This window comes from Eptesicus fuscus, chromosome 21 (assembly GCF_027574615.1).
Source record: "Eptesicus fuscus isolate TK198812 chromosome 21, DD_ASM_mEF_20220401, whole genome shotgun sequence".
In the NCBI taxonomy this organism is placed as follows: Eukaryota; Metazoa; Chordata; class Mammalia; order Chiroptera; family Vespertilionidae; genus Eptesicus; species Eptesicus fuscus.
The window spans coordinates 41,347,605-41,362,815 of NC_072493.1; the positions used below are offsets into that span (position 1 = coordinate 41,347,605).

The 15,211-nt window shown below is 50.4% G+C and overlaps 1 pseudogene; it reads right to left on the reverse strand.

The window, feature by feature from the left end:
• Positions 1-685: 685 nt before the first annotated feature.
• Positions 686-1,200, reverse strand: LOC103296362 (60S ribosomal protein L26-like; annotated as a pseudogene).
• Positions 1,201-15,211: the final 14,011 nt, after the last annotated feature.

The following is a 15,211-nucleotide window of genomic DNA, read 5'->3' on the forward strand; positions in this document are numbered from 1 at the left end:
ATCTGGGTACACAGCAGGTGCTCAGGAAGGCTTATATTTTCTGCCTCCTCGTCTCCCCAGCCTATGGCTCTTCCTGGCCCAGCCCTGGCATTCATGAGTCCCCCACCTGGCCACTCACACTGGCTTTGGCTTTCATCTCACCTTCAAAGGCCCATCTGGGGTGGATCCCCAGCTCCCGCTGCCTCTGATGGGCGGCAGGCCCAAGGTGAGGGCTCTGAAGTGGTCAGATCAAACACTTCCAGGGCTGGGGTTGGGCTGGGCCAGCGTGGCAGAGGCCCCGAGGAGACAGGGGTTCCCGGCATGAGTGCTCGGGGTTGGCGAATGGAGGGGAGGTGGGCAGGGCGGGGCCCAGCAAAGGTGCCCATACATTTCCCGTCATCATATCAGCACAGCTCCCAATGGTGACTTATTTCGGGCCAAGTGCTGGGCTAATATTTTACAGTAACGTTATTTATTAATTTGAGTTGGTAACATATGGTCTGGTGCAAAATGTAGAAGACCCCAAAGGCTTATGGGAAAGAGTAAGTATCCCTATTTTATAATTCTAAAAGGTTGATAAAAAACACGCCTCATGTTTTTACTGTTTACACTATTAGAAATGTCCTCCATATCCCCCCTCTCTTTGCCCACCTCCTCCCAGCCCCCACCCTCCTCACCTGGCAGAAGCTCAACTTTTTTTTTTTTTCTCATTTTAAGTTTTTAATGAAAGTTGTATATAAGATTACTTTATTCCTGCATCTTCTCAATTGTTTCTTCCTTGTATTTGCCCTTTTCCTTTCCTACTTGGCGAGATTTGGCTTTACGTTCAAGGATCTTTTTGCGGTCTTTGTCCAGCTTTAGTCTAGTGATAACCACCTTGCTGGGGTGAATGCCCACATGAACAGTTGTACCATTAGCTTTCTCCCGTTGCACTCGTTCAATGTAGATGACATATTTCTTCCTGTAAACCTGGACTGCTTTGCCAATTTGCTGCCCTTTGTAATGTCCTCAAACAACCTGAACTTCATCATCCTTTCGGATGGGCATGGACCGAACATTGTACTTCTGTCTCAGCTCTTTGGAAAGAGGAGACGACATAATCTTCCTTCGAATGTGGGAAGGTGCATTGAAATGCCTTTTATGGTTCTTGCTCCGGTCAGAAGTCACAAAGGGATTGAACTTCATTTTGACCGCTGGCGCTCCTACGATGGCCGCAAGAGGGAAGAGCAGAAGCTCAACTTTTTAAAAAATATATTTTTTTGGTATTGATTTTAGAGAGGAAGGGGTAGGAGAGAGATAGAGACATCAATGATGAGAGAGACTCATTGACAGGCTGCCTCCTGTACATCCCCTACTGGGGGTTGAGCCCGCAACCTGGGCCTGGGCCCCAACTGGGAATCGAACTGTGACCTCCTGGCTCATAGGTTGACCCTCGACCACTGAGCCACACTTTCAAGGCTTCCATTTTTTTAAAAAAAAAAACACTAGAATGTGAGAGGAAGAAGTAACTTTCAGATTTCTAAAAATTGATTTTTAGAGGGAGAGGAAGAGAGGGAGAGAGTGAAACATAGATTGGCTGCCTCCTGTACACCCTCTACTGGGAATTGAGCTGAAAAAAAATATTTTTAAAAAATATTTTTATTGATTTCAGAGAGGAAGGGAGAGGGAGAGAGAAACATCAGTGATGAGAATCATTGATCAGCTGCCTCCTGCATGCTCCAAACTAGGGTTCCAGCCCACAACCCGGGCGTGTGCCCTGACTAGGAATTGAACTGTGACCTTCTGGTTCATAGGTCAATGCTCAACCACTGAGCCAGGCTGGCTGGGATAGCCCAAAACCTTTTGGTGCACTGAAGGACGCCCAGCCAACTGAGCCATACTAGCCAGGATGGAAGCTCAAATTTTTTTAACATGTATTTTGTTTTATGTATGTATGTATGTATGTATGTATGTATGTATGTATAAAGAGAGGAAGGGGGGCAGAGAAAGAGAGAGAGAGAGACAAACACAGATTGGCTGCATGTGCCCCTTTAACTGGACAATCAGTGGGTCTGAGCTGCCTGTCACTGCTTGAGCCAATTCAGCAGGGACAGGGTTGAACATACATGAGCGTTTATTCCAATCCTGCCGGCAGCAGGGGGGAGCAGCAGGTCACCCACAAGAATCTGCTCCGCAGCCCCCCATAAGCCAGCTGCTCACATTGGGTAGGACAGGATTACGTGGGGAAGCAGGGATTGCAGGCTGGGGTGGGACTCCACTGTTTGGGCAGCAAATTTGTTAATCTTTCCATGAGAATAGGCAGTTCTTGAATGAGAATGGACCACATTCCAAGGTTGACTCCCAAGTCCAAGGTTGACTCCCAGGTCCTGGGAGCATACAACTCCCAGCCGGGTTAGAATGTCCTTTCTTTAGCCAGAACAAGGCAATCATGGTTAACAGAGCATGATTAATATTCCCCATAACCATAGCTAGTCCCCAGTGTTCTATTTTTGCCTCTAATACTCCGACCAGTGACCAAACCCGAAACCTGGGTATGTGCCCTGACTGAGAATTGAACTCGCCACCTTTTGGTGTACGGAATGACACTCCAATCAACTGAGCCACACCAGCCAGGACTCAAATTATTTTAAAAATATGTTTTTATTGATATTTTTTAGAGAGAGAGAGGAAGGGAGAGGGATAGAGAAATAGAAACATGGATGAGAGAGAAACATAATCGATCAGCTGCCTCCTGCACTCCCCCTACTGGGGCTCAAGTCCGCAACCTGGGCATGTGCCCAGACTGGGAATCGAACCAGAGACCTCTTGGTTCATAGGTCGATGCTCCACCATTGAGTCACCCTGGCCAGGCAAGGAAGCTCAAATATTTAAACACGGGACATCTACTGTTCCCCTGATTCCCCTTCCAGGAGGCAACTACAACTACAATGACCATTTCCACTCAAAATGTTTGTTCATAAAACTGTTCTGTGGACTGGGATGTAATGGTGAGGCACAGAGGCTAAAGCCCCAGTGTGCATTGAGCTGATATTCTAATGGCAGAGATGGGTGATAAACAGAGAGATAAGGAGAATATGGCGTGTGCCAAATAGTGGAAGTCCTGTGGCAATAAATAAAGTACAGGTGAGAGATAAGATCTGGGAATCAGTTTTGTGTTTTTTTTTTAATGTATTTTATTGATTTTTTACAGAGAGGAAGGGACAGGAATAGAGAGTTAGAAACATCCATCAGCTGCCTCCTGCACACCCCCTACTGGGGATGTGCCCGCAACCAAGGTACATGCCCTTGACCAGAATTGACCCTTGGACCCGCAGGCCGACGCTCTATCCACTGAGCCAAACCGGTCAGGGCAGAATCAGGTTTTTTTTAAATACAAAGTCAGAGAAGACCAAACAGCAGGTTTGTGTGTTGATGGGAATGGTCTAAATTGCTAGATTCCAGAAGCAGGAGGGAGGGGAGAAAGGCTGGAATGTTGTCCTTGAAAACACAAGAGAGGAAGTGCCCCGGCTCAAGAACATAACTGCTCCTCAGTAGGGCAGGTGCGTTTTCCGGAGATGGCCAAGATCCTCTCTCCCATACCATAAACTCTTTTTTTTTTTTTTAATATCTGTTTTTTAATTGGTTTTAGAGCGAGAGGAAAGGAGAGGGGGAGATAGAAACCCTTCAGCTGCCTCTTGCATGCCCCCTACTGGGGATCGAGCCTGAAACCTGGGCACGTGCCCTGACCAGGAATGGAACTGGCAACCTCTTGGTGCATGGGCCTATGCCACTGAGCACACAGGCGGGCCCCAAGCTCTTACCGTGTGACCTTAACATTCCTCCCATTGACTGTGTTTTGTGAGGTTTGTTCCCTCCCACCCAACCTGGGCAGACCTTTTACTGCCTTGATCCGTAAAATCAGGCCCTTCCGCCCTAGCCAGTTCGGCTCAGTGGATAGAGCGTAGGCCTGTGGACAAAGGGTCCCAGGTTCAATTCCGGTCAAGGACACGCGTACCTCGGTTTTGGGCTCCTCCCTGGCCCAGGCCCTGGTCAGGGCGCCTGCAGGAGGCAACCAGATGATGTATTTCTCTCCCATTGATATTTCTCTCTGTCTTTCCCTGTCTCTTCCACTCTCTCTAAAAATCAATGGAAAAATATCCTAGGGTGAGGATTAAAAATAAAAAAGCAGGGCTTCACTTTTGGAACCCAGCCACCATACTGTGAGGAAGCCCAACTAGCCCACACAGAGACACCATGCAGAGAGGTCCCATGAAGGTGCCCTAGCTGTCAGCTCAGCTGAGGCCCCTGCCAGCACCAACAGACATGAGTGAAGATTCCTCCAGCTGATTCTAGCTCCCAGCTATCGAGTCACCCCACACACACCCCACCTTTTACTCTCCCACCCCCACTCTCATCTGCAAATCCTGCCAGTTGAAGCTCCAGACCTCAGGGAGTGGGACAAGCTGACCTTGTTGTGCCTTGTTCAAATTCCAGCTCTACAGAATCCGTGAATATAACACAAGGGTTGTTTAAGCCCGCTAACTTTGGGGTTGTTGTTACAAAGCAGCAGATACCTGGTACACCAAGTGATGGGAAAGGCAGGTGGATGAGTGGTAGGAGTCTCGGGAAGTTTTCTTCCAATGGGTTTTCTTTTTGTCAGGGAAGTAGGAAGCATGGTCCCCACTGAGAGTGAAGAGAAAGGGAGGAGAGAGGAGGAGTTATTAAAAAGTCTAGGAGCCGCCCCTTCCCGCCCCTCGGGGCCCTGGGAGGGGAGCAGCTTCCGGTACCAGCAAGGAGGGCAGCCTGAGGGTCACGGCCAGCGGCGGGAGGGCCGCGGGGGCAGACAAAGCCTCGGCTAATGAATGGGTGCGCATCCGCCTGTGCGACCACGGTCTGCAGCCCGCGGGACCCGCCACGAGAGCCCGGAGCCCCGGTAATGCAGAAGGACCATCAAGATGACAGTGATCTCGTTTCCAAGGCAACAAGCAGGTCTGCACAGCGTGACTTTGCATCTGCACCAAGAAGTACTTTCCACAACTCCCGGAAAGCAGTGCTGCTGAGTGACAGCTTCTGTTTTCCAGGAGCACGTAGGATTCGCCGTGGTCACAAACATCCCGAAAGATACAATTACGTTGAAAACACTGAAGGTAAGGCGCCTTTGGGGTCAAATGGAGCGCTTGGATCACTTTCTCACCGGCCTGAGATATCAACAGGATGACACAGACAGAACAGCCCTGGTGAGTCATGGAGAACAACCAGGAAACCCATCCCACAGGGGATGGTGACTTTGCTCCTGACAAAATAAACGTGAAAACAGAAGCGGAAGATGATGGAATTCCGAATCACAGTTTGGGAAGAGAGGGCTTTGAGATTGAGCAAGAGGACTGGCAGGGAGCTGGCGGCTGGAAGCCCCCTGGGAAGTGTTTCCCTGCCGACCAATAGGAGGGCTGGGGGCCCTGTTCTCCCAGCACGGCGGCGCGCCCCACAGCGTTGCCATGGAGACTGTGACGCGGAGCCTCCCGTGCAGCCGCGCGCGGCCCTGAACTCCAGGGAGAAGGCTCCAGCCTGGACACACGTCTTCATCTCTCCGCAGGACACGCGAAGGCGGTGTGTGTGCTGCATGAAAGGGTTCAGCCGAGGCAAAAACGAGAAGGACCTGGACAGGAGCTGTCTCCTGGGGCGCGCGAGGAGGGCGCACCCCACGGCGGTCTCTTTGAAAGTGAATCTTCCACTAGTATACGTCCAGTATTGAAATCACAATGGAGCCACCTGGCTATCGCCCTGGCTGGTCTGGCTCAGTGGATAGAGCGTCAGCCTGCGGACTGAAGGGTCCCAGATTCGATTCCGGTCAAGGGCACATGCCCAGGTCGCAGGCTTGATCCCTGGTGTGGGGCATCCAGGAGGCAGCTGATCCATGATTCTCGCTCATCACTGATGTTTCTCTCTCGCTCTCTCTCCCTCTCCCTTCCTCTCTGAAATCAATAAAAATATATTTTTTTAAAAAGATGTTGCTCCTCAGGCACCAGCTGTTTGCACGGGCTGGTGGCTGGCACCAGTCGGGGCCAAGCAGGCTATCAGACCAGGAGCGCTCAGGTCCCCACGGAGTCTCCCCTGCAGTCTCACCGTAACGTCTGGATGTGCCTTACTCCTCATCCTTCAAGCCAGGGACCCCGGGGTGTTTCTTACGAAGCCACTGGACATAGCCTGTCTTATTATGAAACACGAGGATTAGGGTTTAACCCGGCCCATCCCGGAAACGTTTTTTAAAAACGGGGGGTTGACCTTTTTCTTCTCCTGGGAGCACTCCCGCGCCATTCCCTTCTTCCTCTTCATCTCTCTCCGGGGTGCACCTCCTAAACTCTAAGGGACCCCATGAGACTTGTAACCAGGAGCGTGGGGGGCAGAGGCAGCGAGTCCTAGGTTGGCACCTGGAACCTGTCTCCAAGGCCACTTTCTGCCTCTGGCCTCCCAGTGAGCCACACAGCCCCACCTAGTCTCCCTCCTGCTGCTCTAATCGAGTCCTTCCTTGTTTCACTGTCCGCAGCTTTAATAAACTGCTATCCAAACTACCAGCTAGGAGGCCCAGGCTGGGTGGCTCAGGTGGTTGGAGCATCGTCCAGTTCACCAAGAGTTTGTGAGTTCGATTTCTGGTGAGGGCACGTACCCCAGTTGCAGGTTCCATCCCTGTGGAGGCACAGACACACACCCATGAGAGAGATGGATGAGGCTACCGATCGGTGTTTGTCTCTCACATTGATGTTTCTCTCTCTCGCTCTCTCTCCCCTGCCCCTTTCTCTCTTTCTCATTGAAGCATAATAGTAACCCCTCCTTTGGAAAAACTGCTGTTTGAAACTGCTGTTTTGAAATTCTTTGCTATTTTTGCTAAGTCCATATCTATACAGACACCTGTAACCTTGGGTACATATCTATACAGACAGCTGGCATTAGTATCAGCGTATCAGCCCCTTATGTTACATGGCTAGCTTGCAAGGTCAGACAATTAAGTTTATCTTTCCTATTCAAGCAAAAACAAAGTTATTTTACAGTCTAAAAATAACAGATATCTGTGTTTTCCAATGGTCTTAGGCTCTATAGCAGCGGTTCTCAACAGATATTTACATTACGATTCATAACAGTAGCAAAATTACAGTTATGAAGTAGCAACGAAAATAATTTTATGGTTGGGGGTCACCACAACATGAGGAACTGAATTAAAGGGTCGCGGCATTAGAAAGGTTGAGAACCACTGGACTGTAGCTCTTCCCGGAGCTGCTATTTTATTCCATATCACTGTATCACTCTATTCCACCCAAAGGGCATCTGGCTGCAACAGATGTCTCCATCCTGAGGATGTGGAGTTGTCATGGCAACTACATCTCCATCACTTTGGGTAGGGGGTGGGGCCTGGCATTCACTTCCATGGAAACAGTCAGGCCCATATCCTGGAGAAAGAGTGTCATCATCTGAAAGGCCTTTACTGACCTGGGATTCCTTCTCTTACCAGCCTTACTCCTTCTTCTAGGAAGCCTTCCAGGATTGCTCCAAATCTCTCTCCCCCACCCCCACCCCCCAATTCTAGCTTCTACTCTGGATCCCTGATCTTAGGGGAGGAGATGGAAGCCATGAGGGTGGGGTGGGAATAGAGGGTGTCTGGAAGTTTATGGGAGAGATAGGTCATCAGGAAAACCATCCTATATAATAAAATCCTAATATGCAAATCGATCAAACAGCAGAACGACCGGTCACTATGATGCACACTGACCACCAGAGGGCAGACGCTCAATGTAGAAGCTGCCCCCTGGTGGTCAGTGTGCTCTCACAGGGGGAGCGCCACTCAGCCAGAAGCCAGGCTCATGGCTGGCGAGCGCAGTGGTGGTGGAGGGAGCCTCTCCCGCCTCCATGGCAGTGCTAAGGACCCCTCGGGGGATGTCTGACTGTCAGCAGGCGGACATCCCCTGAGGGGTCCCGGACTGCAAGAGGGCGCAGGCCAGGCTGAGGGAACCTCCCCGCCCCCCCCCCCCCCCATCCCGCCCCATGCACAAATATTGTGCACTGGGCCTTTAGTCTATAATAATAAAAGTGTAATATGCTAATTAAACCAGACGTCATTCCAGACACCCTTCCCGACGAAGCAGGGGCTGGAGGGAAGCCCGGGTTCTTGGTGCCAGAGGGAAGCCAGTGCCGGCAGCTGGGGGAAGGAAGGCCTACTCTTGCAGGAATTTCGTGCATTGGGCCTCTAGTCCATAATATTTATTCACTCAACAAATATTTATTGAGGGCCCACTATGTGCCGGGAACTGCACTAAAGCCAGGGATACAGTGGTAAATAAACAAAATTAAGGACTTCTCAGAGCGCACATTCTATGAGTAGGAGGGAGACAGAAAACAAGTAGACTAACAATCACATTGAGCTGTTTTCATTTTCTCGTACTTGTATTAAACAAAATAAAAAGAGCCCTGGCTGGAGTGGCTCAGTTGGTTGAGCGTCATCCCACGTACCATTCCCCTTCAGGGCACACGCCTGGTTGTGGGCTCGATCCCTAGTAGGGGGTGTGCAGGAGGCAGCTGATGGATGTTTCTCTCTCTCCCTCCCCCTTCCTCTCTCTAAAATCAATAAAAACATACTTAATTTTTTAATATATATTTTTATTGATTTCAGAGAGGAAGGGAGAGGGAGATAGAGACATCAATGATGAGAGAGAATCGTTGATCGGCTGCCTCCTGCACACCTCCCACTGGGGATCTAGCCCGAATCCTGAGCATGTGCCCTTGACCGGAATCGAACCTGGGACCCTCTGGTCCGCAGGCCAACGCTCTATCCACTGAGCCAAACCAGCTAGGGCCATACTTAAATTTTTTTTTTCAAAAATTTTTAAAAAATAAAAAGAAACAGGCGAAATCAGTTTTCATAATACATTTTACTTAACCCAATTATGGAAGGCAGAATGATGGCCCTGAAGATGTCCATGTTCCAATGCCCTGAATCTGCGAATGTATTTCCTGACTTGGCAAGAGGGATGCAGACTTGACTAAGTTAAGAACCTTGCGATGAGATAATCCTGGATCATCTGGGAGGGGGGGCGCTGCGGCCACATAATCAAGCTTCCTTATAAGGAAAGAGGAAGCCGGGACAGCCAGAGAGAGGAAGCTGTGATTCTGGAGCTGTGGTGGGAGTGAAACAATGAACGCGCAGTGAAGATCACCCATAGTTCAGTTCATTATCTTGGAGGGTTTGTTTTCCACTTGTAAATTGAGCTGCATCTTTTTGTTGTTGTTGTTAATCCTCCCCCAGGGTATGTTTCCATTGATTTTTTAGGGACAGTAGAAGAGAGAGGGAAAGACGGAGAGAAACATGGATGTGAGATAAACACTTCCATTGGTTGCCTCCTGGGAGAGCCCTGACCAGGGGCCGGGCTGGGGAGGAGCCTGCAACCAAGTACGTGAACCCGGGACCCTTCAGTCCGCAGGCTGAAGCTCTATCCGCTGAGCCAAACCAGCTAGGGCTGAGTTGCATCTTAAACGCTTCTAGTTTCCTCAAATATTTGGCTGCAATTCTCCACACTAACATTCCCAATGTCCCGTCATCCTCTGACTTGGAATTATGCGGAACTGAAACTGCCCCTTTCCCTGAAGCTCTGTGAACGGCAGCTAGACACCGGGATGTAAAACCCCACAATAGCCCGCGCTTAGCCGATCTCCGCGCCTGATGCTGGGTGAGCCACTGAAAACGTTTGCCCCGCATCATCAGAGACGTAGCAACTGCAAAAGGCACTTCAAGCCTCGAGTCCAGAAATCTTCTCAACTCGCAGCTCTCCAGGCTCGGAAACTGTTTTATAATTTGCTCTAATCATTAACCTTTGTCTTTTTTTCTTTTATTTTCATAGACATGCCTTTTATTAAATACCTGATTACTTCCTTACACAATACAGGCCTAACTTTGGGATACCACCTGCCTCACTGCTTCCTAAAATGAGACATCAATATTTAACTGGCCACGGCTGGGGAGCTCAGTTGGTTAGAGCATCGTCCCGATACACCAAGGTTGTGGGTTTGATCCCCAGTCAGGGCACATACAAGAAGCAACCAATGAATGCATAAATAAATGGAACAACAAATGGATGTTTCTCTCTCTCCCTTCCTCTCTTTCTCTCTCTCCAAATCAATCATTTGTTGTTGCTGTTAATCCTTACCCGAGGATATTTTTCCATTGATTTTTAGGGAGAGTGGGGAAGAGAGAGGGAAAGACAGACAAAAACATCGATGTGAGAGGGACGCATTGATTGGTGAACTTTTCTTTTTTTTTTAAATATATTTTATTGATTTTTTACAGAGAGGAAGGAAGAGAGATAGAGAGTTAGAAACATCGATGAGAGAGAAACATCGATCAGCTGCCTCCTGCACACCCTCTACTGGGGATGTGCCCGCAACCAGGGTACATGCCCTTGACCGGAATCGAACCTGGGACCCTTCAGTCCGCAGGCCGACGCTCTATTCATTGAGCCAAACCGGTCAGGGCTCAGTTAAACTTTTTATTTTGAGATCGTCGTGGATTGACATGACATTTTAAGAAATAATACAAAGAGATCCTGTGTGCCCGTGGCTCAGATTCGCCCCCGGCACCTCCCATAAAACCACAGTACAGTCAGTTCTTATTCACAGCAGTTCCCTTCTCTACAGCCGCCTCGAAACCTGTGTTCACGAATCCCGAGCCGCTGCTCCTGGGGAAGCACAGGGTTAGGTTCCTGCCAGCTTCTGATCACACTTTGAGGAACCCATCAGCACATAACGCTGCTTCACATGTGTTTAAAGACACCTGGTGTAAAAACATTGGTTGTTTTATTTTTGTTAATCCTCACCCGAGGATATTTTTCTGTTGATTTTTGGGGAGAGGGGAAGAGAGAGGGAAAGACAGAGAGAAACATCGATGTGAGAGAAACCCAGCCATTGGTTGCCTCCCCCAAGAACCCCGACCAAGACTCGGGCTGGGGAGGAGCCTGCAATCAAGGTACCTGCCCTTGACCACAATCGAACCTGGGACCCTTTGGTCCTCAGGCCGACGCTCTATCCACTGAGCCACACCAGCTAGGGCTAGCAACAGTGCTGCTCGCTCCCTTGACTTTGGGCCAACCAGGCCATAACTCCTGCCTAAACAAAGCTCATCTAACACTTAAAAAATCATGTGTGCCGAAACCGGTTTGGCTCCGTGGATAGAGCGTCGGCCTGTGGACTGAAGGGTCCCAGGTTCGATTCCGGTCAAGGGCATGTACCTTGGTTGCGGGCACATCCCCAGTGGGGGGTGTGCAGGAGGCAGCTGATCCATGTTTCTCTCCCATCAATGATTCTAACTCTCTATCCCACTCCCTTCCTCTCTGTAAAAAAAAAAAAAAAATCAATAAAATATATAATTTAAAAAAATCATGTGTGCCCTGGCCAGGCAGCTCAGTTGGTTAGAGCGTTGTCACAATACACCAAGGTTGTGGGTTCTGCCCCCTGTCAGGGCACAGGAAACATGCTGTTTCTCTCTCTCTCTCTCTCTCTCTCTCCAACAAATGCAATTCTTTTAAGCGTGTGTTTTCTCGAGAAGGCACATCGCCGCCTTCTTGCGCTCAGGAACGCTGGGCACCCCTGCAGCAGGCTTGTGGGCCATTTGAAACAGCGGTCACCCACAGAGCCCACAGAAATGTGGAACATGTGGTGCCAAACAGACCGTGAAAAGACTCTTGTTTAAAGTCTGCGAGCTGAACGGAGAAGGCAGAGCTTCACCTTGTCCGACCCCGGCTGGGAATGTGTGCGTTGGGCAACCCGGATTTTTTTCTGCCGCTCTGTACACGTCTGGGAAGGACGGCTGACGTGCCCAGCGCTGACACAAGTGCAGTGAGTGTTTATTTTGGGATTTTTATGTGTTTGCCTCACAAACAGGGAATCTGCAAGTAACGAGGACCGGCTGTTTAATGTCACAACCAGGATATTGACATTGACATGGTCAAGGCCGTTCCCATCCATCACCGTGCGTAGCCACCCCCACGTTCTCTGCTCCCACCCCCTCAGCAGCCCCTGCGGCCACAGATCTGTTCTCCACGTCTAGGGTTTTGTCATGTCAAGAATGTTATGTAGCCCTAGCCGGTTTGGCTCAGTGGATAGAGCATTGGCCTGCGCACTGAAAGGTCCCAGGTTCGATTCCGGTCAAGGGCACTTGTTCAGGTTGTGGGCTCGATCCCCAGTGGGGGGCGTGCAGGAGGCAGCCGGTCAATGATTCTCTCTCATCGTTGATGTTTCTATCTCTCTCTCCCTCTCCCTTCCTCTCTGAAATCAATAAAAAATATTTTAAAAAATAATAATATTCCATTGTATGGATGGACCACATTTTTTTAAATCACATTTTGTTTATTCATTCATCCATTGATGGATTGGGCTTGATTTTTCTTTCTTTTAACTTTTTTTATTGATTTGAGAGAGAGAAGGGGAGAGAGAGAGAGAGGGAGGGAAAAAGTGGAAGAGAGAGAGGGAGGGAGAGGATAAAACATGCATTCGTTGACTGATTCTTGTATGTGCCCTGACTGGGGATGAAACCCACACCTCAGTGTATTGGGACGATGCTCTAACCAACCGAGCTACCCGGCCAAGCTACCCAGCCAGGGCTAGGGCTTAACTCTTTTTGAAAAAATATTTATATTGATTTTTAGAGAGAGACGAAGGAAAGGGAGAGAGAGAAACATCGATGTGAGAACAAAACATTGATTGGTTGCCTCCTGCACACACTCCCGTCCCCTGCAATGGGGATCAAGCCTGCAACCCGGGCATGTGCCTGACCAGAATCGAACCAGCAACCCCTTGGTGTTCGGGACGACGCCCAACCACCTGAGCCAGAGCAGCCAGGGCTAGGGCTTGACTCTTAAGGTCTGAAACAAGCAGAGAGGATGGGGAAGGCCCATTGCCATCTTTCTTTCATACTAAAATATGCGTATTAATAATGACATTTTTGCTTTTTTTTTTTTCTTCAAAATATGTACCGAAATACTGGTTTAGTCATCCTTGCTGGTAGTGCCACTGCCGACTGGGATGTGCTGTTGTATTGGCTGATCACCAGGAGTTTTCTAGCTCAAAGAAGCGAGGATCTGAAATCTCAAAAACAAGCATTTACTGATTCTCATTAAGTGCAGGTGCTGTTTTAAGTACTTGACTCATTTGACCCTCCCAATAGCCCTATGAAGAGGGACTGCTATTATTGCCCCCATTTGAGAGATGGGAAAACTGAGGCTCTCCCCAGAGGTTGGGCAGCCAGTGAGTCAGGAAGCTGAATTTGAACCCAGGCCCTCTGGCGTCAGCGGCCTCCTCGTGATCACAACTCTAATAAATTCCACAAAGGGAGTCAGCCTCAAGGAGGTCATGCGTCACCGCCAGAGGTTGACAAGTCTGTCATTTAATGTTCAAAGATTCGGCGAATCTAAGGCTTCCTGGCTACCCAGGGACGTGTGGCTGGATGATAGGACATCTGGGATTTGCTTCAAAATAAATGCAGACGTGGGCATTGGATGGGGTATGAGGGCACAGGGTTAGCCAATAACAAAAAAACAAACAGCAAATGAAATGAAATGAAATGGAAAGACACCCAGTGTCCCAGCTCAGGCTTCGCACGGAGACTCAGCAGCCACTGAAGGCGAGAGGATGCGCTGGCTGCACGGACCTGCTTCCACCCTGGATCTGCCACCTCCTGGCTGTGTGGCCCCGGAGAAGTGACTGCAGCTCTCTGAGCCTCAGGCCCTCCACCTGCCCAGTGAGGGAGATGCCCCGACCTCCTTTGAGAGCCTGCACATCCAGGGCGGACTACAGAACCTGACCTGCAGCAGGAATTCAACAAAGGAGAGCTGGATGGCCTTGGGGGAGGGGGGGAGTGCACGGTGACTTCACCTCTCTGTGCCTCAGTCTCCTCATCTGTAAAATGGGATACTCCCAATACTACCTTTTATTGAGAGGATTCTTGCAAAGGCCCTAAAGGCAGGACTGCGCCTGGTAATGTCACCGGAAAGGGCCAGGCCCAGAGCTGGTCTGCCTCGGGCGGCCTGTGGTGTGTGGGTTCTTGACTTCGTGGGGGAAAGATTTCACAGCAGGAGTCCAGGTGGTTGTGAGAGTACGTTCATTAAAGCAGGGACAGCGACACAAGGAAGGGCTTAGCATAGAACAGTGGTCGGCAAACCGCGGCTCGAGAGCCACATGAGGCTCTTTGGCCCCTTGAGTGTTCTAACGCCACTTCTTCAAAATAGACTCGCCCAGGCAGAAAACCGACTTCTGCGCATGGGCCACAAAGTTTCAGTCGCACTGTACGTGCGCGCCCGCACGTGGTATTTTGTGGAAGAGCCACACTCAAGGGGCCAAAGAGCCGCATGTGGCTCGCAAGCCGCGGTTTGCCGACCACTGGCCTAGAAGAAGCTACAGGAGAGCCCAGGCGGCTGCCTTGGCTCGCTGGGGAGTCAAAGTCACAGTGACAGGGGTGAGCCAAGGTGGGCTGCTGTCAGCTCGCGGGAAGTCAGAGAAAAGGGGGCGTGCTGAGGATCCGGGGCCACAAGAGGAACCGAGAGATCACTCACTCCTGTAACTTTATTCCGCTGCGGTGGTGGGAACGTCTGCTGGGGGCAAGGAGGCCACTGCGATCGATCGATCGATCGATCGATCTTCCAGGTGGCGGCCGGACCAGGGCGGTAGCTGTGGGGATGGGGCTTCCGAAGCATTTCCGCGGTGAAGTGAACAGCATTTCCTGCTGCCTGGGACGTGAATGGGAGACACGAAGGAGAGTCAGGCATCCTTTCAAAGGGTGACCGGCCCTAGCCGGTTTGGCTCAGTGGATAGAGCGTCGGCCTGCGGACTGAAGGGTCCCAGGTTCGATTCCGGCCAAGGGCACATGCCCGGGTTGTGGGCTCGATCCCCAATAGGGGGCGTGCGGGAGGCAGCCGACCGATGATTCTTTCTCATCATTGGTGTTTCTCTCTCTCTCTTCCTCTCCCTTCCTCTCTGAAATCAATAAAGAAATATATTAAAAAACAAACAAACCAACAAAAAACATGCTTGGGCCCTCAGCAGGTCGCCGCCCACAGGCGCCCGACCTGGGCTGTCCGTCAGCGGCAGGCTTGCGTCACAGGGAAGGAAAGGCAGGGCTGACCTGGCTAATCTGACAAGACGCGGGCTCGGAGCCAGCCTTGTCTTCCGCCTCACATTTCCCCGCTGGGCTGGGCTGGCCTCCCCTCCCCAGGCCAGAACA